General features: G+C 41.7%; 1 protein-coding gene across 2 annotated transcripts in view; it reads left to right on the top strand.

Moving 5' to 3' along the window:
- The window catches only part of THSD7B (thrombospondin type 1 domain containing 7B), a 565,817-nt gene that overhangs the window by 41,552 nt on the left and 500,152 nt on the right, over positions 1–24,113 (top strand). The gene's annotated exons all lie outside the window — the stretch shown is intronic.

Genomic DNA, 24,113 nt, shown 5'->3' with positions numbered 1-24,113 from the left:
TTCTTTTACCTGAGGCTGAGGCAGCGTGATGTATCCAAGGTTCCCTGGCGGGTTTCCTTGGTTGAGTGGGAATTTGAACCATGATCTCCAGAGTGGTAGTCCAATGCTCAAGTCGCACCGACTCTCTTCCAACATCTCATTGTAGCACCACATTTCAATATATCACCTAGATAACACCCAACATTATTGGGTATATTATTCAATCAGGAGCAGCATGTTATGGAGCAAGTGTATATGTAACATTGAAAGTGATATAGAGACCACTTGCCTTATCAGATTATGTAATGCCTCAAGATCCTCCTTATCTGCACATCCATTTATTAAGAGTGATTAAATTGGTCTTCTCTTATCAATCAATTTATTGATCTTTTGTTGGTTAACTAGATGGGACTTCAAATAGTTTGTTCAAGGCCATCCATCATCCGACTGCAAATGAAATTTTACTTGCCATTGGTACAAGGCCACTTTTCATCCAAGACTTTAACCGGTCACCATTATTCCCATTATCAGGTAATAGTACCATGCATGACTCACTATGGTTAACAACTATTTTACTATTTAAGTACAGCCTTCTGTTTTTAATTTTGGCTAGGGTCACCTTTTCATTATCTTATATTTATACTTATTTTTGTGGTCCTTTTCTTAATGTGACCCTTTTAACAACCAGCCTGTTAGCTCTTGCAAAGAGTCATAACCCACCCATCTGTAATGGGATTGTCTTCTTTTCCTGCTAACTTCTACTTTGTCTGTTTAGCATTTCATGGCATCCATATAACTTTTTACCAGTATTATATTATTAATGAGTTGATTCTCTTATCATGTGCTTTTTTCACTATTGAGCTTTCATTGCCGTACCCAGAGATCGGAAATATGGTGGCATATAGGAGATACTGTGGCATGTGTCATATATTCAGTGATACATCTATATACTTCAAGAGCTTGTCTAGTTCCTTCCTAGCTGCCCTTCCAAGTTCTAGTCTTCTGATTTTTTGACTGCAGTCTCCAATGTGATTGAACCAATTTATGGGAAATCTTGCGGTGGCTGAGTTACTAGAACTGACCTCATTATATATGGTTAACTCTTCAAAGATATGAGTCACAGAGTACATTTACTGTTCATTCTTTTCCCCAATACATGTGCTCCAGAGCTTTATATTTTGCAGAATACATAAAATATAGCATCTAATCTACAATATCTCACTCTAAATACTTTGCATTGTTAATGCCACAATAACTATTTGGGTTAACTATCTCTTTTGTCTGCAATAGCTCACCTTTTTCCTGTTACTAAATAGCTTAGCTTTCTTATGCTATTTACTAAAATTGGAGAAAGAAAGTGGGAAAATAATAGTCCATTTGGAATACCTGTAAATCTGAGAGTTAATTTTCATGAAGACAGTTTTACAGAAGAACTGAAACATTTCCAAAATGTCAAAAGTAAACAGAAATGTTACCTCCTTGACTCTCTACTTGCTATGGATTGGGTGAATTTGGCTTTGCAAATGGTTTGAGTGACCTGCCAGCTTTTTCTCAAAGTGTAGCAGAGGGGCATTTGTTCAAAATCATACAGAATAGTTTATGGTCATAAATTCAAATGATCAAAACTTTGAAAACAGCTAGTAGAGTGCTCTAGGGTCTTTGCCAATTTTCCGACACACTGTGATTTTGCCAGTACACCTGATCCCTGACATTTCATGTTTCTGCTATTCTGGTTTTTAGCTTCTGAACTCTGAATGTCAATTGGAGGTGTGGAAACCCCTTGACATATCAGGTTATGCTTCTACGACTTTCTGCTGGGTACTTTTTGTTATATGCATTACTGTCTCCCACCTTTTCTGCCATTGCATTTTCATGTATAGTGGTTTCCTTTTTGTGTATTGATTTCTGAGAGTTGTTATAGAACTGGGATTACAAAACTCATATGCTAACATGAGATTAGGATATGTCATCTGCGGGGACACGAGAGAAGCCTCCCACAGGATGGTAAAGCATCAATCATCCGGGTGTCCCCTGGGCAACGTCCTTGCATATGACCAATTCTCTCACACACCAGGAGCGACTTGCAGTTTCTCAAGTCACTCCTGAAAAAAAAATCCCAACAATTTTGTAATTTTATTGAACTTCCGTTATTACACTTTAACATTTTGTGGGTCCTTGTTATCCACTGGGGTGTTGTTCCAAGACCTACCATGGATATCCTCCATTATATACAATGGTATAGTGAAATGGCTTGCTTGATATAAAATGGTAAAATTGAAGTTTGCTTTTAATTTTTAAAAAATATTTTCAAACCACCTTTTTAAGCTGCTTTGCATCTTTTTTTGTGGAGAGAAAAAGTGGGGTATAAATAATAATAATAATAATAATAATAATAATAATAGTAATAATAATAATAATAATAGCATCCATGGATGATTGAATCTGTAGATTCAATAGGTTGTAGCCATACAAAATTTAGCATTGAGTTAAAATGGTGCTCACCCACTTCTGTACCTCACTAGCGGCCCCATCCTTCAGTAGCTATGGCATACTACTGAAAGTTGAACTTATGAAGATCCAAGCAAGCTTATATTTTAATTCCCCTAAAGATGCAACATCTTGCCCTTGTTTACAGTTTCGTGGCTGCATATTTCAAATTGATAGCTGCAGTGGGATATCTGAAAGATATCAACAATCTTTAAGCAGCTAGTGATTGACCACTAATGTGAAAAGAAAAGCAACATGTGAAATTAAGCCTGTAGCAAAGAACAACATAGGAGAAACAACAGCTTTTGTCTGAATTTGAGACACCTATCTGCAGCTGTAAGAGACACCTATCTGCTGCTGGCAACTTGGCAATGCCAGCCTTTTAACTTGTTACACTACTTAGCCTAGATGCATGAGCAATGCTTAGTTCATTCTTGATCTCATTGGAGAATAATGCATAACTAAAGTCCCTTTCAGGCACTTGCCTGATTGCTTGTAGGGGAAGAAATGGGCATGGGCTGCATACTAACAGTGCTCCCCGGCATAAGTTGAACAGTCTCATTTCTGAATGGGGTTCTATTAATAATGCATTGTGCACAGTGCAATTGCACAGGTCCCATGATTGGGAATGTCATTATCATTGTTCTTGGTCCTAGGAACTATGTCACAATTTTTAGCCAAATATACTTGGAAGACCTCTTCAGACTTACATTCGTTTTGTGATATTTAGAGGCACTCATATTCTTGTACCAAGTTGTATCCCTCTAGATCCTCTAGAATCTAGATGTTCTAGAATATGGTTTGAATCGAGATGCATGCTGTAGAATGGTCAGTGCATCAACCTTTTTTTGTTTATTCAGTTTGTATCCCACCTTTCTTCATGAAGGATTAAAGGCAGACTATAGCACTCCTTCCATCCTTCCTTCCGAGATGCACTTCAAATATTGGGTTGTTGTGAGTTTTTCTGGCTGTATAGCCATGTTCCAGAAACGTTCTCTCCGGATGTTTTGCCCACATCTGTGGTAGGCAACCTCAGAGGTTGTGAGGTCTGTTGGAAAATAGGTAAGTGAGGTTTATATATATAGCAATCAGGCTTTGAAGCTGCAAGGCTATTCAATGCTAATCAAGGTAGCTAATCGCAACATTCACACTTGCCTCAAACAGACAAGAGTTCTTTCTCCCACCCTGGACATTCCACAGATATATAAACCTCACTTGCTTACGTTCCAACAGACCACTCAACCTCTGAGGATGCCTGCCATTGATGTGGGTGAAACGTCAGGAGAAAATTTATTTATTTATTATTTATTATTTGCTATATTTATATACCGCCGTTTCTCAGCCTAGCCGGCGACTCAACGCGGTTTACAACATAATATAACAATCAACAGTATACAGTTAAAAGCATAAAAAACATAAAAAACATAAAAGCACAATTCATACATCAATACCAATCCAGTTCGACTCTTAACTAAAAACGTGATCCAGTTCGTCATCCATATTGCCAGTCTTTTAGTCAGTTACCATTCGTTGCATTGGGTTAACCAAATGCCTGCTTAAACATCCAGGTCTTCAATCTTCTTCGGAATATCATCAATGAAGGGGCTGATCTTACCTCCAAGGGCAGGGCGTTCCATAGCCGCGGGGCCACCACAGAAAAGGCCCTGTCTCTCGTACCCGCCAGCCGCACCTGTGAAGCAGGCGGGATAGAGAGCAGGGCCTCCCCAGAAGATCTTAGGGTCCTGGCGGGCTGATAGGCCGAGATACGTTCGGATAGGTAAGTTGGGCCAGAACCGTTTAGGGCTTTAAAGGCCAACGCCAGCACTTTGAATTGAGCCCGGTAGCAGATCGGCAGCCAGTGGAGCTGGTGCAGCAGAGGAGTTGTATGCTCCCTGCGCTCCGCTCCCGTTAGTATCATGGCTGCCGAACGTTGGACTAGTTGGAGCTTCCGGGCCGTCTTCAAAGGCAACCCCACGTAGAGAGCGTTGCAGTAGTCCAAACGGGATGTAACCAGAGCGTGGACTACCGTGGCCAAGTCAGACTTCCCAAGGTACGGGCGCAGTTGGCGCACGAGTTTTAACTGTTCGAATGCTCCCCTGGTCACCGCCGAAACCTGGGGCTCCAGGCTCAGCGATGAGTCCAGGATCACACCCAAACTGCGAACCTGCGTCTTCAGGGGGAGTGCGACCCCATCCAACACAGGCTGTAACCCTATACCCTGTTCGGCCTTGCGACTGACCAGGAGTACCTCTGTCTTGTCTGGATTCAATTTCAATTTGTTCGCCCCCATCCAGACCGTCACAGCGGCCAAGCACCGGTTCAGGACCTCGACAGCCTCCTTAGTAGCAGGTGGAAAGGAGTGACAGAGTTGGACATCATCCGCGTACAGATGACATCGCACTCCGAAACTCCGGATGATCTCACCCAGCGGCTTCATGTAGATGTTGAACAACATGGGAGACAATATTGAGCCCTGAGGAACCCCACAAGACAAAGGTTGTGGGGTTGAACAGGAGTCTCCCAGTAACACCTTCTGAGACCGACCCTCAAGGAATGAGCGGAGCCACTGTAAAACAGTTCCTCCAAGACCCATTCCCGCGAGGCGTCTCAGAAGGATACCGTGGTCGACAGTATCGAAGGCCGCTGAGAGGTCCAGAAGCACCAACAGGGACACACTCCCCCTGTCGAGCTCCCGGCGCAGATCATCCACTAAGGCGACCAAGGCTGTCTCAGTACCATGCCCCGGCCTGAAGCCAGACTGTGCCGGATCCAGATAATCCGTGTCTACCAAGAATGCCTGGAGTTGTGAGGCCACCACACGTTCCAGGACTTTGCCCAAAAAGGGGAGATTGGAAACAGGCCGGAAGTTGACGAATTGAGTGGGGTCCAGTGATGGTTTTTTCAACAGCGGTTTTATTACAGCTTGCTTTAAGCTGGCTGGAAAGATGCCTTCCCGGAGGGAGGCATTAACCACCACCTTCACCCACTCGGCCAATCCCCCTCTGGCCTCCTTCAGAAGCCAGGATGGGCAGGGGTCTAGGATGCATGTGGTAGCTCTCATTCCTCCAAGCACCTTGTCCACATCCTCGGATTGAACCAATTGAAATGAATCCATCAAAACCGGACAAGCAGATGCTCGTGTTACATTCTCAGAGACTGCCGTTAATATGGTGTCCAGACCAGAGCGGATCAAAGCGACTTTGTCTGCAAAGAACTGAGCAAAGGCTTCACAGCGAGCTGCCGAGTCATCAGGGCACCCATCCTGAATGGTGGGTTTTAACAGGCCTCTGACAACTCGGAACAGTTCGGCCGGATGGTTCTTTGCAGACGCAATAGTGGCCGCAAAGAAGGTCTTCTTTGCGGCTTTTATTGCCGCGGCATATGCCCTTAAGAAGGACATAAACCGTGTTCGATTTGGCTCGCTCGGATTCGAACGCCACACGCTCTCTAGTTCCCTCTTCTTTCGCTTCAACGCTGCCAGCTCCTCAGTGAACCAAGGAGCTGGTTTAGCTCGGCTACTTGAGAGGGGACGTTCTGGAGCGATCGTGTTTATTGTCCTAGTCATCTCCCCATTCCAGAGAGCGACCAGGGCATCAACAGGATCACCAACCGAGGCGGCGGGAAATTCCCCAAGAGCCGTCAGGAATCCATCCGGATCCATAAGCCTCCTGGGGCGGACCAACTTAATGGGTCCTCCACCTCTGCAGAGGTTAGGGGGTGCAGTTAATCTAAAGCTGACCAGGTGGTGGTCGGTCCATGGCAACGGAGAGATGGATAACTCCTCAACACCGCCACCTTCCTCCCATCCCTGGCAGAAAACCAAGTCCAATGTATGTCCAGCACTGTGGGTGGGGCCAGATACCTGTTGGGACAGCCCCATGGTTGCCATGGTAGACATGAAGTCCTGAGCCGCTCCCGATAGGGTGGTCTCGGCGTGGACATTGAAGTCCCCCAGCACAAGCAGCCGCTGGGACTCCAATGCCAGGTCCGAGATCACCCCCGCTAGCTCAGTCAGGGAGTCTGTAGTGCAGCGAGGTGGACGGTACACTAACAGAATCCCTAATCTGTCCCGGTCACCCACCCTCAGGTGGACGCATTCAAAATTTGTTGACTGTGGGATGGGGGCCCTGGTCAGAAGAATGGAGTCTCTATAGATCACTGCAACCCCGCCTCCCCGCCCCCCGGATTTTGGTTGGTGCTGCACGGAGAAACCTGGCGGGCAAAGCTGGGTCAAATTCACACCTCCAGCTTCGTCCAGCCAGGTCTCCGTGATGCACGCCAGATCTGCCCGTTCATCCAGGATTAAATCCTGGATGAAAGCTGTTTTGCCATTGACAGATCTGGCGTTCAACAGCACCACCTTCAATCCGGGGGGACCGCCGACCTGGTTACACCAATTCACCATATCAGGAGACCGAGTTGGAGTTACTAATGTTGTTGTACGATCCCTAGGCCGAATTCGAGGTCTCCTTTTCCCGTATCTCCCCATCCCCACCACGACTTCTATGGGGGCTCCCCGACCAATGGAACACCCTCCCTCCTCCATGACGCAGTCTACCTTCCTATTTTCACCCCATGCTTCACTGCTGGTTATATGATTTATCACCGGTTTAACTCGCACTGGGATCTCCAATTCACTCCCCTCCTTACCTCTCCCGCAGGCAGCTAACAGCAGAGTTACAAGATACCAGGAGATCGGAACTAGCATGGGTGGTAGATGTTAGCAGTCTCAATAAAGCTACCAAAGTTCGTAAAGTGCAGCTTGTGGTTGTATAACTCTTACAGTTCTTAAAATGCAAAGGAGGATAGTAACACTCACACTAAAGCTACCAAAGTTCTTAAAGTGCAGCCAGTGGTTGTAGCAACCTCCCAGGTCTTAAAGTGCAAAAGGTTATTGAGATTGTTCTAAAGTGCTAAAATAAGGTGCGTCATGGAGGAACCCCAATTTCAGAAGCTAGGGACTAGCACCTGGATAGTAACCAATACAGTACAGGATAACAATTTAAAGTGCTAAAGGATTACGGTGCTGATAATATAAAGTGCTAGAATTGTACAAAATAACAGCACCACATAATCTGTTGGTAGAGATGTTAAGACACACAAAATCAAGGCAATGAACGACTGAAAATGGATCAAAAGGTGGATTGGTATTGGTCCTTCCGGAGATAAAGCTAGTGTCCGCAAAGATGATCAACGGCCGAAATCGGCCCGATGGTAAAGGATGGACACGCAGGTGGACAGCACAGTAAATTGAACAGCACAGCGGTCGGCACAATAGATAGTGGCTCTGACCCAAACCAGGCCAGCCAGGGCAGACTTCCCTGGGGAAGGGGAGAGCATCAGATGGAAAGCCTAGGCGTCTGGAAGGGCGGCTAGAGATGACAACCACCGACCACGCTCTAGGCTCCAACGCCGCCAAGCCGCCGAGCAGGAGATGTCGAAGAGCCGCTAATGTCCGAACGGCAGCCCTGCCGACCAGTCGATGGCTTCGCCGGGCGATGAAGCGCAGGGGCTAAGCTGATGGATGTGCCTGCTCCCGGAGCACAGAAGGCCAGTTTTGGCCGCAGGGAGCCGCCGCGATAACCGCACCACGAACCAAGATGGCGGCCGCGTCAAGACCTGGGGCGGCAACTCAAGCCACCCCGGGGTCCTAGCGCCGCACGCCGACAAGGCCAGCAAACTGCGAGTTATCCCGGCCCCAAAAGCTCCGGTCGACTAATCTGTGGTTTGGGAGGGAGCGTGCTCGGACCCAACTAGAGGTGGGCCTCGCTCCACCTCCACTCTTCTCTTCTGGGGAGCCGACTCGCACGGCTGAAGCAGCCAGATGTCCGAGGCTGCAGCTGGAACGCAAACCGGCTGGGCCGAGCAGGAGGGGGCGGCGTGGGTGAAAACAGCCCTCTCGGAGGTCAGTCTGCCAACCCGCTGGGCGGCCAAGCAGCCGAACAAAGCCGAACAAAGCCTCCACTTCTCCGTCCAGGTACAACGTCCAAGCTAAGATTATCGAAGCTGGAGACTGGAGGGTGTAAGGGGGTCCAGAAGGGGTCCAGTAGCTGGGAGGTAGGGAGCTTGGGGCCAACAATGGCGGTGGCCCAGTTGTCTTCTCCTTTCCTCCTTCCCCGTTTGTTCGTCTACTTTCTCCGACGCTCCCCGAAACAGGTCTCCAAGCTCACGTTCGTGACCCTGGGAATTACTGTTTGTGTGGGGCGGTTTTTTAGGAGTCCAAAAGGGGAAATAGAGCCAGAATAAGGTAAATTGAGGCCCCTCTCTTACCCCGGGAAGAAGGTTCGCTGCTTACCACGCCGCCATCATTTTGAGTAATTTGTAATTTGTAGTTTGTAAATAGTTCGACTTCAAAGAGCTCCCATTCAAACAAATAATTTACTCTTATGTCCAGTCTCTATGGGTAGCTTATTCAGCAAGTTTCCTTTCTTTGCTCTTTGCTCTTTCTTCCCTCCGTTTCCTTTATCTCTCTTTACTTTTTGTTTCTTTGTAACTCCAATTAATTAATCTTAATGGAGGCGGTAAGCCGCAATACCATCCCGTTAGGTCGGCGTCCTCATCCCGGGTCTTATCTCCAAGGTCTCTCGTTGCCAGTAGAGGTTTCCAAGGAAACCCCCCTCGCTGAAACATGCTTCTGAAATGCTTCTGAAACATGCCCATACAGCTTGGAAAAATCACAGGAACCCAGTGATTCATGCCATGAAAGCTTTCAACAACACTTTAAACATTATTTATACAAAAGTTTTAAAATAATTAAATACAGGTTGAATATCCTTTATTTGGAATTCCCAACGCCAAATATACCAAAATCCAAAATTACCCACATGCGTGGCTGAGACAATGGCACCTTTGTTTTCTGGTGCTTCTTGGCTTGGGGGTCAGGACTTGTGGGGGGGCCTCAGGGGTTGCCAAAGACAAGCAGAAAGCACAGTATTTTGTGTTGGTCATGGGGGGTTCTGTGTGGGAAGTTTGGCCCAATTCTATTGGTGGGGGTCCGAATGCTCTTTGTAGGTGAATTGTAAATCCCAGCAACTATAACTCTCAAATGTCAAGGTCTATTTTCCCAAAACCCACCAGTTTTCACATTTGGGCATATTGAGTATTCGAGCCAAGTTTGGTTCAGATCTATCATTGTTTGAGTCCACAGTGCCCTTTGGATTTAGGTGAACCACTGCTCTAAAACTCAAGGTCAATGCCAACCCTTCCAGTATTTTCTGTTGGTCATGGGAGTTCTCTGTGCCAAGTTTGGTTCAATTCCATCATTGGTGGAGTTCAGAATGCTCTTTGATTATAGGTTAACTATAATTCCCAGCAACTACAACTCCCGAATGATAAAATTAATCCCCCTCAACCTCACCAATATTCAAATTTGGGCATATCAGATATTTGTGCCAAATTTGGCCCAGTGAATAAAATACATTCTTCATATCAGATATTTACAGTATAATTCATAACAGCAGCAAAGTTACAGATATGAATTAGCAACAAAAATTTTTTTTATGGTTGGGGGTCACCACAACATGAGGAACTGTATTAAGGGGTCGTGGCATTTGGAAGGTTGAGAAACACTGGTGGACATGTACATGATTACATGCACAAAGTGCTCTTCAAAGAGCCAAAATTAGGGAGACCCACTAGCCACAAAATAGTAGTTCAGGAATGAAACCAGTCACAAAATGGCACAAATCTGCGTAAAATCATTTGAAAGCCATTTCAGCTTTTGGTCATCATTATTTTATCTTCCAGAATTGTGAATCTGCTCTTATGTGAGTGCCACTCCCATGTAAGACTGCTTTGACCTTTATACTTGCTGTTTCATTTCACATTTTGTAATTATTGAGATTATCTGTATCTGTTGTGATGCCCTGCAGCCAGTTTTTGCTAGCTGAGACTGATGTGACCTATAATCCAAAATACCTGGTCACTGAAAACGTGATCGGTGGAGTTCTGAATAAAATCCAAGAACATATTACACATCCAGCCCCAGCCATTACTGATGAAAGTTAATTTTGTATTAAGACAAAACTACAGCGGTAAATTTTAATCACCAGTGTGTTCGCCATGCCAAGTGAGTGGTGAGGTTTTAGTGGGAAATTTAATGATGAGCCTTAAGCGAAAGGAAACCATCGATCAAAGGCTATTAAAGTCCACATCTATGTATACAGAAATTCCCTTTCCTTTTAATTTCCCATTCAAAACCTCAGCAGACTGATGAATCTATCCAGAACTTATATGAAGGTCAAGTAAGCATGCATCTTGGAATGATGGAACTAGTATTTTGTTGAGAGCTCAGTGCAATACCTTTTGAGTGTTTTTCTTCCTGTAGCATAACAGGATTCTCAGATAGAGTTATAGCGTCTGTTTCTATGTGTATGCATTTCCCCCCTGACTTTCCAAGCTGATTGTGCTTGGATTCATCTTCTCTCAGGTACTTTGGAGGTCAAAGACTACTCGGCTTGATTATAGCTACTATTCTAATGCTTCTAAACTAATTGAGATCTCTATCTATGTATTTCTTACCATACACCCTCAGAGTGTAACATCAGAGTGTAAGGGAAGTAATATCTCAACCAGGAGGCTTGTATTAACCCTGCAATGGGTCCAAGGCTCTCACGATCTTGCTTCTGCTCTATTTCAACAGTCTCTTGAATTATATGTTGTTTCTATGGTGGTCATGATTTCATATGTACAGTTTCTATCACTTTTTTGGCTACCGGTTTTAAGTGCTGGCCTGTGTACCTGCTTAACTAGATCTCTTTTATAGTGTTGTCTATTGACTGAAGTAATGGCTTGCCACCCTTACTGGGACAGCTTTTGATGGATTTTGCTGTATTAACACTGCAGTTACAGTATTTAAATTATTATTATATCTTTTACATATGGAATACTGTGATTTTTAGACTCATGTGGTACAGTATCCATAAAAACCATGTATGCAGTTCTACTTATCCATGACTTCCCATTTTCACTCAGGGCCTTCTGTAAAAATGTTATACCCTCTTTTTGGTACCTCTATCATTCATCACAATGGAAATAAATAGAGTTCCTATTTTCCATCCTTTCAAGTATTACGTGAAGTCTGGGAATGTATCCACCACAGATATGAAGATGACAGTTGGAATTATCTGCTAAAGGCCTTCCGTGCACTCTCCTGAATTGAAATCTAAGGAGAAACTACAAAACCCAAGAGAATGGAGACATGGCAGTTAGTGATTTCATTTGATTATAGTCATAATAGACCTATAAAATAACATAATTAAACATATCTGAGACAACATGATTATTTATCTGGCTGCAGATACATAATCTTTTACTATATCTATTCATCTCTCTCTGATCTTTTATGGATTTAAGCTGAATTGTTTTCAATATTAATGATGTTTAATACTGTTTTAATATTTGTACATTTGTATATTTTAAGTTGTATTGTCATGCTTTTACAATACAATTTTTCCTCTCCATATGAAGACAGCTGGGTCTTCATATGGAGAGGAAAAGCAGGATATAAATAAGCATAATAAATGAATACAAATAGTGCAACTTGCCCAGACTTTCTCTATGCCCGATATTCAAAAGTTATTCAAAGGGCCCTTTTGGAACACAGGATTTCATCATTATAAAATATTGCAGTTTTCTTAAGCTGTTTTTTTTTTTTGCTACTTCACTGTTGCTTCACATCCTCACATACGTTCCCATTCACTGTTACTTTGTTGCAAGAGGCATGGACATCTCCCACGTTTAGAAAAGAGGACTTATGTGTCTTGACCAGATTTATAGTTTGGGACTCCTGATATGTAGAACTTTCTTTTCATAAAATACTTTGTTGTAATAATATAGATTTCATAATTATCAGAGGCTTTCATAATGTCTCTTGTTTCCTAATGTGTATCTGGAGAGGCAACTGGTAGAAGTCTTTCATTTTGCATGATTTGTGATGTTGAAGTTTAATGATTAAGGCATTTTTTCCAGACTTGGGCACTTAAAAGTAATTCCTGTCTTCCGTAATTCCTGTCTTCTTTTCTCCTTGGTGTGTTGTGATATACCTAATGTCTGTTTGCTTATAGGCAGCTTCTGGCAAATGGTGTTTTGCCCACGACATAATATCTTCTTTCATGTTAAGTGACAACAGATGCTGTCTCCAAATACCTACTAGATCAGTGTTTCCTCAACCTGGGGGTCGGGGTCGGGCCCGGGGGGGGGGGGGTCATGAGGGTGTTTCAGAGGGGTTGCCAAAGACCATCAGAAAACATATATTTCTGATGGTCTTAGGAACCCCTTTGACAGAGAAGGCTGAAGATCTCCACCTATCATTCTCTTCCTTTTTGGAAATAGACAGTGAATCCTCCCACCAAAGCCCTCCTTTACTGCGATTGACTGGGCTCTCAGCCAAGGGGAGGGCTGTTTCTGAGACTCCAAGCAGGGAGGTGAGAGCAGGCATGCTCGGCACATGGCAGCACGGTGTGCATACGTGGGCGAGGGAGAGCGTGCAAGGCTGGAGGGAGGCTCAGGCAATGAGTCCATTCAAGGCATGGGGGTTCTGTGTGGGAAGTTTGACCCAATTACATCATTGGTGGGGTTCTGAATGCTCTTTGATTGTAGGTGAACTATAAATCCCAGCAAATGTCAAGGTCTAATGTTCCCAAACTCTACCAGTGATCTCATTTGGGCATATTGAGTATTTGTGCCGGGTTTGGTCCAGATCTATGATTGTTTGAGTCCACGGTCCTCTTTGGATGTAGGTGAACTACAACTCCAAAACTCAAGGTCAGTGCCCTTCCAGTATTTCCTCTTGGTCATGGGAGTTCTGTGTACCAAGATTGGTTCAATTCCATCATTGGTGGAGTTCAAAATGCTCTTTGATTGTAGGTGAACTATAAATCCCAGCAACTACAACTCCCCAATAACAAAATCAAGCCCTCCCAACCCCACCAGTATTCAAATTTGGACATATCAGGTATTTGTGCCAAATTTGGTCCAATGAATGAAACTACATCCTGCATATCAGATATTTACATTACAATTCACAACAGTAGTAAAATTACCATTATAAAGTTGCAAAAAAAATAATTTTATGGTTGGGGGTCACCACAACATGAGGAACTGTATTAAGGGGTTGCAGCATTAGGAAAGTTGAGAAACACTGTACTAGATATAGGAAGCAACTGGTAATACCCAAATTCCTTGTCTAATAAAACCCTATGAAATCCATGGAGTGGCCATAAATAAACAGGTGACTTGAAGGCATGCACAGACACAATTGAAAGGTAAGGATGATCACAGTTTGATTTTCGGAATTTCAGAATATTTTAGGTAGATTAGGCCAGGGGCTAAGAAATCCATTTAGCCTTTGAGACTTAGTCTTTTGTATTATTCCAGTGATAGAAATGATGTACTCATACTGTACAATGGTGCGGAGATGCCCAAGTTGATTTCATTCTTACCAAAAATGTTAACATGATTAGTTCTTGGCATATGACAACCATCCTTATTTCTCATTTGTTCCGGAGAACTTGGCTCCCTGACTGACAGCTACTTGGCTTCCAAAACTCCTGTCGTTTTCAGTTATAAGCAAACAGCTCCCAGCCTTTCCTGAAGATTCCTGAGAATCTGCCCCTACCCTTATTGTTTCTTAGTCTCTCCTTTTATTAGTTTCATCTCTCTGCCACCACTTTTTCCGAACTTTGTGGTTTAATGTGATATAGGTTGAGCATTTCTCATCTGAAATTCTGAAATCTGAAATGCTAGAAAAAACAAATATGTTCATATGGGTAGTTGAGATAGTAATCCCTTTGTTTTCTGATAGTTCAATGTATAATTGTTATTTAAAATATTGTACAAAATTACTTTCAGCCTATGTATGTAAGGTACTTATAAACTGTCTCCAAGATATCTCATAATGTAAAAGGTAAGGTTTCTCCTTGACATTAACTTTAGTTGTGTCCGACTTTGTGGGATGGTGCTCATCTCCATTTGTAAGCTGAAGAGCTGGCCTTATCTGTAGACACCTCTAAGGTCATGTGGTTGGCATGACTGCCTGGAGCGCCGTTACCTTCCCCTAGAAGCAGTACTACTCACATTTGCATGTTTGCTAGGTTGGCAGAAGCTGGGGCTAACAGCGAGAGCTCATCGTGTTCCCCAGATTCGTACCGTCGACCTTTTGGTAGGCAAGTTCAACAGCTCAACAGTTTAACCGGCTGCCCCTCCGTGGGCTCATAATGTATCAATATGCATATATTGAAAGTATTATAAAACTCCCAAAAATCCAAAATCAATTGCACTTCTCGTCACAGGCATTTTGGATAAGAGATATCCAACCTAAACTGGTATTTTTCATGTTCCTTTAGCAACACTGTATTTCATTAGACCCCTCCTGTTACTGACAGACTCATATTTCATCACATATTCCTTTTAATAGGCAAGAGCCCCTCCTAGCCATTTAAGAACTTTTTCGATAGCCTATTTCTTTCCTGCTTAGTTTTTTCCCTCTCTGTATGCTCTTCATTTGTCTCATTTCCTTGCCTGCTCTCTCTTTTCACTACATCTATCCTGTTCTTTAACTTCTCTGTCTCCTGAGACATGGCTTCACATAGTCCCGCCTATCTTTTAATCCCATCCAGCCTTTCAACTTTCCCTTCACTCAGAGAATCTGGACGAAGATAATTGTATTGCTGATAGCTTTATTCTCTGAGCTCTTGGAACATTTGCAAAATATCACATGGCATCACTGTAGTTTAGCCAATTGCTTCCAGACAATTATCACAGAAGTCCTCAGTACATCGTAGCATAAACAGTGAGATGTCTTCAGTGGCAAATGCAAATTGGTGGGTTTAGATCTAAGTTGAAAGGATTCCGATGAGCTCCATATATTCTACGGAGGTTCAGTGGAGAATTCAGTTTATGCATCAATGAAGAAAAGTTTAATGAATGGGAAAAAGACATTCTTTACTAATTTTAGGCTTTCTAGTTCAAATGAAGTCCTCAAAGAAGCTGCATTATTAACACTGTGCATCAATTCCCAGTGCTATTTCTGAACATGTATGCAAAGAAATTGGAGAAATAACTGTAGGATTATACCAGGAAGTGCTGTAAGATAGAGAGAGCTCTGAAATGTATTGATGGGGTGAGACTTCCACATGATAGATACATTTGAAGGACAAAAACATTCTGAGCAGAACGATTGTGTCGTTTCTGTTGATTTTGGGGGAAGGTGGCAACTGACATTTGCTTTCCTTTAGCAACCAATGTAACAAAGTCTTTCCTAAATTGATATGCAGTTATCTTTCACATTCACTGAGGTTAGGGGCACAGGACTTCCATGAAAGTGAAAAACTGCAAATAAAAATGGCTATTTTTTAAATCTAAAAGAACATCTCTTTAGAATTCTTTAGGTTCTCCAGTAACGTCCACCAAAGGTTGACCATAGGATCACATTGGATGACCTAATATTCCTAGAGAGGTATCTCTAGAAATCTTGCAGCATGACTGTATGATAAATGTTTGGTGGAAGTTGACTGTAGAGTTGCAGTGGAGAATCAAGATAATCCTCGAGGGAACGTTTTAAACAAATATCTGTGAATAATCAAATTTGCAATTGTCAAACCCATCTATGTGTATATATGGAAAGTATTTTAAAATAAAGGAAGATTATATGTGGTTGTGTCATGATTAGTGCTGACAACAAGGAAGGATGACTTCTACCAGTATTCAAGGAGGGCTAAAATACAGAGCAGTAGCATGTGCAGCAAGACAGTGAAGAATTCACCACTTCAGAGCAGGAACAACAGCAACCCCAAGTGGACAATGAAAGACTTACCACTCCTCTGGGCACAGAGCAAGGCCAGGATAAGGGTCTTGAGATGAAAGACCAGGAATTAAGTATTCCAGACCAGCTACAATTTAGAACAATTGGTATTCAAGTGCGTAGATCAAATCATTTGCCTGAGAAGAGTGCCTGCAAGTGGGATCACCTGAGAGATCTGCATAAATAGCAGGAGCTTGGAATAACTAGTTGTTGGTAACATCTAGAGTGTACATTTTTTCGTTAGTCCTCGTAAGTCATAACAAATTTGTTAAATTAATACTTACGAGGCAATATCCAGCACGTGGGCATGGGCACCAAAAACTTAAGAATCTAAATTTACCCAATATTTTTCGTTTGCAATCTGTACATCTTGGAAGCTTCCTAAAGTCAGTTTTATTTTCAGCACAAGGAAGGAAAACAAAGCCAAATAAGCTGCCTTTCCTCTTTACATTAATGGCCTCTCGCCATTAGGAGAGAGAAAACAGAGAGCAGAGTTTGCTGGGAAAGAAAACACTGAACTCTGGGAAATGTAGTTTGTGATGGCAAGGAGCCCTATGACAGAAAATTCAAAAAGCCCTGCCCTAAACTACATTTCCCAGACTTCTGTTTGCATCAAAAGCCTCAATCAGGATAGGGAAGAGCTATTTTCCCTCCGTAGCAGCAACCAGCCAGAGTTCCAATGAATGGTTGAATCTGCTAAGAGGACTGACTGACTGATACTTTTAGTAAGTAAATCTCTGTGCCGGGCTGGGAAGCAATCCCTAAATTGATGGCTGCTGGGGTCCCTTCCAATTCAATAGGGGAAGCATATTAATTAGTTTAGAGGCTGGATGGCCATCTGTCAGAAAAGTTTTGTTGGTGGCCTTCTGCCTGGAAAAAAAGAGTTGGACTATATGGCCCTTGGAGAAACCCTCCAACTCTAGGATTCTATGAAAATATAGAACTGTTTAATATTAGTTTCTAGTGGTTAATATGAGGGACATTCAATAAGATAGCTATTATGACTTTAAAAAACCCCTCATTTTTGTTAAAATTGTAAAAAAAAACTAAAATCAGTAGATGTATGACTATTTCTGAAAGTTGAGGGGAATGATCCCCTGTTATCTTGTGTCATTGTATAGAAAATTCAAGAAGATAGCTCTTGTATTTTTTTTGTTGAAAAAATGTTGTTTTTAAAAACTTTGAAAATTCCACAGAAATCTGTGGATAAGTGAAACATTCTGAAAGCTTATGGGTTAACAGTGGAAAATGTGTTCCACCATTATAGCAAGTTTCATCCCAATAGCTGAACAAATGAGGCAGAAAGGCGCCCCTTAATTTTCCCCAATTATAGTAATTATGCACAGTTACTACAACAAAAAAGTAATGAAATTTTGTTACTCTCGTTATAGTAACAAAATTTTCATTAACTATACATTAGAAACACTTTGGAAATGAAATGCCAGTGCCCCCAAATTTTGTAATGACTTTTGAAACATTTTTTATGCCAAGTAGCAATGTTGGTGTTAGGAGCTGCAGCCTGAAGTTATATGTATACTATTGACTCTTGGTTCTTGAAATATGGACTGTACCTTGGATTTTGGATTGTAGATTGCAGACTATACTTGGAAACTGTGTTGGTGAGCTATCTTGACTTCATAATATTGTAATAGACTTTGGTTTACCCTCTTTCCTTCTCCTTGCTTGGCTGACTGATGAATGTGTTGACTTAGTACTGCCTCTGGACTATGTTCATGTGCTTGGCTGATTTACAAGAGACTCTCTGGGCAGGACTTTGACAGGTTACCAAGAAGCAGTACTTGGAGCTTTAATATCCGAAGGGGCACATTCTAATAAGATGGCAGTCAAAATTCTCAAATCAAAAAGTTAATGCCATTCCCTCTCTTTCAACCTGTCTCAATAGGGGCGGGGGATGCACTGGAAAGGACCTGGGAAATCCATTTGCAAATTATCTTCGTGGTTTGGTGGAAGAGAGGAAGAGGACTCGGCTATTAGTTACGCTTCCTCATTACCTCCTCCAAAAATATTGTTTCTTTTCCAAGGAGATTGAAAAGAATTACCTTATTTCCTTGCATAATAGTTGCACCCCCATTTGAGGCTGATCCTTCCTTCCTTCCTTCCTTCCTTCCTTCCTTCCTTCCTTCCTTCCTTCTTTCTTTCTCTGAAGGCAAAGTCATTTAAAAACTACAAATTAAGGTCTCTGAAGCTCCACTTTTCTCTCCTTTCTCCTTCCTCAGAGGCAGGGTAGTTTTAAAAAAATCTGGAATGGGGATCACTGGAACTCTGATCTTTCCTCTTGCTTCTTTTCTCCAAAGAATTCAATTCCAGGTTTTGTAAACTGCCTTGTCTTGGAAGAAGGCAGGAGGAGGCAAGAGTGCAGCTCCAGACCCCATCATGTTATAGTTTTTAAACTGCTTTGTCTTAGAAGTAGAGAGGAAGGATGGATGGATGGATGGATGGATGGAAGGAAGGAAGGAAGGAAGGAAGGGAAAATCAGCTCCAACTGGCTCTACAGTTTTAAGAAACCAAGCATAAATGGAACTGTTTGTTTGAGGCTGGATCATCCTCCCCCCCCCCCCCCCCTTTGGAGGTATGGCGTTTTATTATTGTAAAAACCAACATAATTTTTCCTCCCATAATAATTGCACTTCTCCTTTTTTTATGGAAAAGTGGGGGAAAATGTGTTTATTAGGTGATGAAATATAGTATGTAAATGCCCCTTTTTTGATATGTTGGATTAGGAGAGTCAGCTCTAAATTAGTGCAAACTGCACATAGCAAGATTTTTTTCATATCATTTTGGGTAGCTTTGGATAAAATTGCTCACTCTACTTGTTTTTCTTGGTTAAAGTACTGCATCTTGGACAATTTTGCTAAGTCTAGGTTCTTTCTATCCCTTTATGATTTTCATAATATATGGCATAAGTGAGGTTATGCAGTGTAGCCAGTTATGTGATTTTGCCAGTGCAAGTTGTGTGATGCCTGTACAAGGTTATAACGCAGTACAATTGTGCTAGCAGGGATTTTCATTCAGCTAGCATTAAATTGGATTTTGACCATGGACTACCTTTTACTTCCTCCTTCCCATCCCCCTCCAAATAACCTTAATTTATTTTCACCCGAATTGTGTGTTTGTTCATCTGTGCAGTGCAGAAAGTGCAATACAGCAAGCTTTGCATAGTAATAGAAAGGAATAACAAACAAGCAAGGAAGGGAAGATGTGTGGACTAGGTGGTGGTGATGGGGGAATCACCTCTTTTAGGTAGTAGCAGACTTGAGAGAGCCTGGGAAGATAAGACAGGTGCAGGGGGGGGGGCACAAGCAACAGGGATCACCAAATTGATCTCTGGCTCATGTTTTATTTCATTGTGTGGTAATGTGATGCTACTGCTGAATAAATTCTATTTTGCCAGTCAGAAAAAATGTGTACAGTAATTCTGGTTTTTTCCTATTTCTCAGCAGTGCCTGCTTAAGATGCCACTGGTGAAATCAAGATTGATTAATGTATAGGGAGGCGCCAATGGAGGCAGGCATTCTGACTCTTGGCAGCACCAAATGCAGTCATTTTTCCAGGTGATTACATATGGTACCTGCCATCTAGTTTATTGAGTTTGGAGACTTTTAATATAATGCCTCATGTCTTATTGCTGATAGCAAAAGATACTTCGGTGTGGGGAGTGTAGATTTTAAAACAAATAAATGACCCTCTTCTGTTTTTCCTGATAAGATATTTCAATAGAAACTGGAAAGGTGTGGCGATTGGGATCAGTCACATTTTGTATGCAAAATCAGCACAATAAGAAGCATTCTAAATCCTTGAGGCAGCATCTCATTAACTTCCCATACATCTAGTGATTGGCATACTGACTTTCATAACTGTAAAAGGCAGTTATGAAATATCGGTTACGGTAAACCTCTATTTACTGAAGTGCTGACAAGATATGTGTGACGATATATCTTATAGGTATTTTTATGTTCACCTAATGTGAAGATTGCTTCTGTTTAACCAGATCTTTCATGATGGTAATAGATGTAGGGAGTTTACATCTATTTCTGATGGATCGAGTCCTGAAATGCAGGGCTACAAGACTGTGAAGATCAGTTTTTCAAAATGCAAATTTGATTACGGCAAGAAATAACAACAGCAACTTAAAAAACAACAAAATTTACCCATGAATATTTGATATACATTTTTTTTCTTTGGCTACATATTTCAGAGTTGCTTTTAAGAATTTATGGTTAAAGCAATGCATCTCTTTATGTTTATGTATTCCCAAATATTTTAAATAGTATGTCACCCTTGTGGAATGTAAAATTAGATTTAAGAACATGGAGGCAATAAACTGGAAGGTTAACTTGATCATAAGCAAAGCAGAGTGTTTCTTCATGCTAAAGTTGATCTAGGGTTTTTTTTGCCGGTTATATATTTTAGAGACAAAAAAAATCATGGCAATACACAATATGAAGAGAAAGTGAAGTAAAAGAAGCAGATATCGAATAATGATATTGAAAGATATATATATGTTATAGGAATTATTCAAAAAAATTTATTCTGTCCATTAAGAAGTTTTCTACAAAATTATTATTATTATTATTATTATTATTATTAATTAATAATAATAATACCCTGCTTTATCTCCCCTGAAGGGGACTCAAAGTGGCTAAAGTTGAACTCACTGGACATTTTATTTTTATTTAAAACTTTTAATAACATATTTTTCTCATAGTTCTCATTTTAAATGTTGCATCAAAATCACCTCCCTATAATAAAGGTGTTGCTTTTGATAGTTAGGATTTAGAAACCTGAAAACACTTCCTCAACCTAATCAGTTAGTGTCCTGTGACAACATCATAAAGTGTGGATCCCATGAAGGTGTAAGAGAACAGCTTTTCCTCTGCTATCCTCATTTGGGCCTAATATCTGGATGGGCATAATATCAACATTTATGGACGCAAGCTAGGGGATTAAAGCAGGTATCCTTTGCTAGTTGGATATAGATATTTATTTTTATTTATTTATTTATTTCAAAACATTTGTATCCTGTCCTTCTCAACTCGGGGGGGGGGGGGACTCAGGGCGAGAACAATTAGATGCCAACATATACTAACGAAAGCAATATAATACACATTAAACATTAGTTAAAATATTAAATTATAAAATCCGTTTAAAACATTATTAACAACAATATAGTCACATCCAAATCCAATTCAACATCCAGAGTCCCACTCCAAAGCCTGTCCATTATCAATTCTCATAAATCATTGTGGTTACTGCTAAGCCTGCTACCCAAAACCGTGAGTTGAGCTTTTTCCTAAAGGAAAGGAGACATGGAGCCAACTTAATTTCACTGGCAAGTGTGTTCCACAGAAGGGGGGACCACCACCAAGAAGGCTCTGTCTCTCGTCCCTGCCAATCACGCTTGTGAGGGAGGTGGGATTGAGAGCAGGGTCTCCCTAATGATCTTAAACTCCGAGGTGGATCTTAGAGGGAGATACGTTCAGAAAATAAGCTGGGCCAGAACTGTATAGGGCTTTATAGGCCAAGACCAGCACTTTTAATTGTGCGCAGAAATTGACTGACATGAAGCTGACATAACCGGGGGGGGGGGGGGGGTCATATGCTCCCTGTATGTCATTTCAATGACTAATCTGGGTGCCGCCTGTTGGACTACTTGGAGTTTCTGAGCAATCTTCAAAGGCAACCCCACGTAGAGTGTGTTGCAATAATTTGGGATGTAACAAGAGCGTGGACCACCATGGCCAGATCAGATTTTCCAAGGTACGGGCGCAGCTGGCACACTAGACCTGGGGTTCCAGGCTCAGCAATGAATCCAAGCTGCGAACCTGTGTCTTCAGAGGGAGTGCAACCCCATCCAACATAGGCTGTAACCCTATGCCCTGTTCAGCCTTTCTACTGACCAGGAGGACCTCTCTTTTGTCTGGATTCAATTTCAGTATAGCTGCTTTAGCTAGTGGACTTTCTTTGTTTAACCTTTGTACCTTGTTCACCCTAGTTTTGGTATGTGCTTCATGTAATTTCATTAACAAACTTGTGCTGGTAAGGTTTCCAAACCCGAATTGGAGACCTGTGGTTCCTGCTGATTTCATTACGTGTTATGTATTAAGCATGGATCACAGCTTTTCAAAGAGTGTCATTCAAACACACACACTCAGGGAAGGAGGGAAGTAGTTTACTGTTTGAAAATCAGGACAGAAATCTTAGTTAAAGCAGCTGTTCTGTGATCAATGTGAAATGAAAGGGTTTTATTCCATCACACTGATTTAGGGAGATGGGTTAGAGAATATTTAATCTAGTTTACTTGCTTTTAGGCAGGAAGTAGGAGGAAAGTGAAAGGTGAGCTCTGGCATCACAATGAAAGGGAGAGAAGAGGAAGCTGACCACCTAACTACATAACGCCCTGAAAAGTCGATGCAAATTGCAGGAAGAAATCCATCAATTTACTATTTACTATATTTCTACCCTGCTCTATCTCACTCCAAGCTTTTCAACTTGGAACAAGCCACCACGCTACTAGCTGATCTGGAGATTTTCACACTTTCTTCTTGCCTTGACCTGAACCCACCAAAATTGGAGGATTTGAACTTTTCTCTGTTGCATGAAAATGATCTAAAAAAAGGCCTGGGACTGGTCATGCCTATATACATGGGACAAAAGTAGATATTTGTCACTTTAAATGTGGCACTTTTGAATTTCCAGCCCTTTACAAACAGGTAATCTGTGCATGTACCAGTTTCAAGTGTCACCACTTTATCACGTGTGTCAGCCTTTAGTATTTGGCTTTGTTTATCTGAGGCATTTGTAATTCTCTCTGGGATTGTTCTGCTTGTGCATTTTTGAGAACTGTTGCATGTCATTTGAATGTTCATAAAATGCAAGAATAACAACACACATTAATTTACATATTCTGAAGAGTGCTCAAAAACGATTCAAAAGGAAAAAAATGGCTCTTGTGCTGAAGCGTTACGTTGATAGTTATTATTGTTAATGGTTTCTGACTATGCGTTTTCCCCAAAGCCTCTGCAGTTTTCTGGAGCTTTGTTTAAGAAGCAAAAGAGAACAGCGCTGCAATCTCTTCCAGTATATTAAGTTAATAAACCCCTGAAAAAGAGCAACATCTGGTATCTTGCAAAATTGGAAATGAGGAGAAGGCCTGCGATAAGAGTGCAGATGCTGGTATTTGATAAATTAGATTTTGTATGTAAAACAGTTGTAGCAGATTGAGTTAAATGACAGATTCTTTAGGCTTCCTGGTAAGCATTTTTCTTTTTGGGAAAAAACAGGAAGGAAATTCAAACAAGTGGTTACGTGGCTTTTAAAAGTTTTTCGCATTCAGCTTTACTTTTAAAAATTAATACATTTAGAAATTTGTATTGCAGACTTAAGTGTAGGAAACTATATACTGAAACAACCAAATACAAAGTTGTACAATAAAAGCAAATATTTCAATACAATTTTGTCTGGAGGTTATCATCAGTCAGAGGACCAAATTCAATGCTTGGCTCAAGTAAAGTGATCAATGGATCCTGCATAATTGGTAATTTATTAAAGCCATTCATTTCAGTGGGTCTACTTTACCTGGGACTGTTATTGGATTTCATCCAAGGGATGCTAACTGCTCATAATGTTTCTAGGTTATAATTTATAAGACAAAGTAAACACACATTAACTACTTCATCACACTAGAGAAAAAAATCATTTAAATCCGGTTTCTGCTTCCTACAGAATTCTGGGGTTTGTAGTTTAGTGAGGTTGTTAAAGGCCCCTCCCTAAACTATAAACCCCAGAATTCAGCAGGAGGCACAAACCAGATTTTAAGTGGATTTTT

This window comes from Anolis sagrei, chromosome 1 (genome assembly GCF_037176765.1).
Source record: "Anolis sagrei isolate rAnoSag1 chromosome 1, rAnoSag1.mat, whole genome shotgun sequence".
In the NCBI taxonomy this organism is placed as follows: Eukaryota; Metazoa; Chordata; class Lepidosauria; order Squamata; family Dactyloidae; genus Anolis; species Anolis sagrei.
Note: the sequence above shows the minus strand (reverse complement) of the source record. Positions and strands in the feature narration are given on the sequence as shown.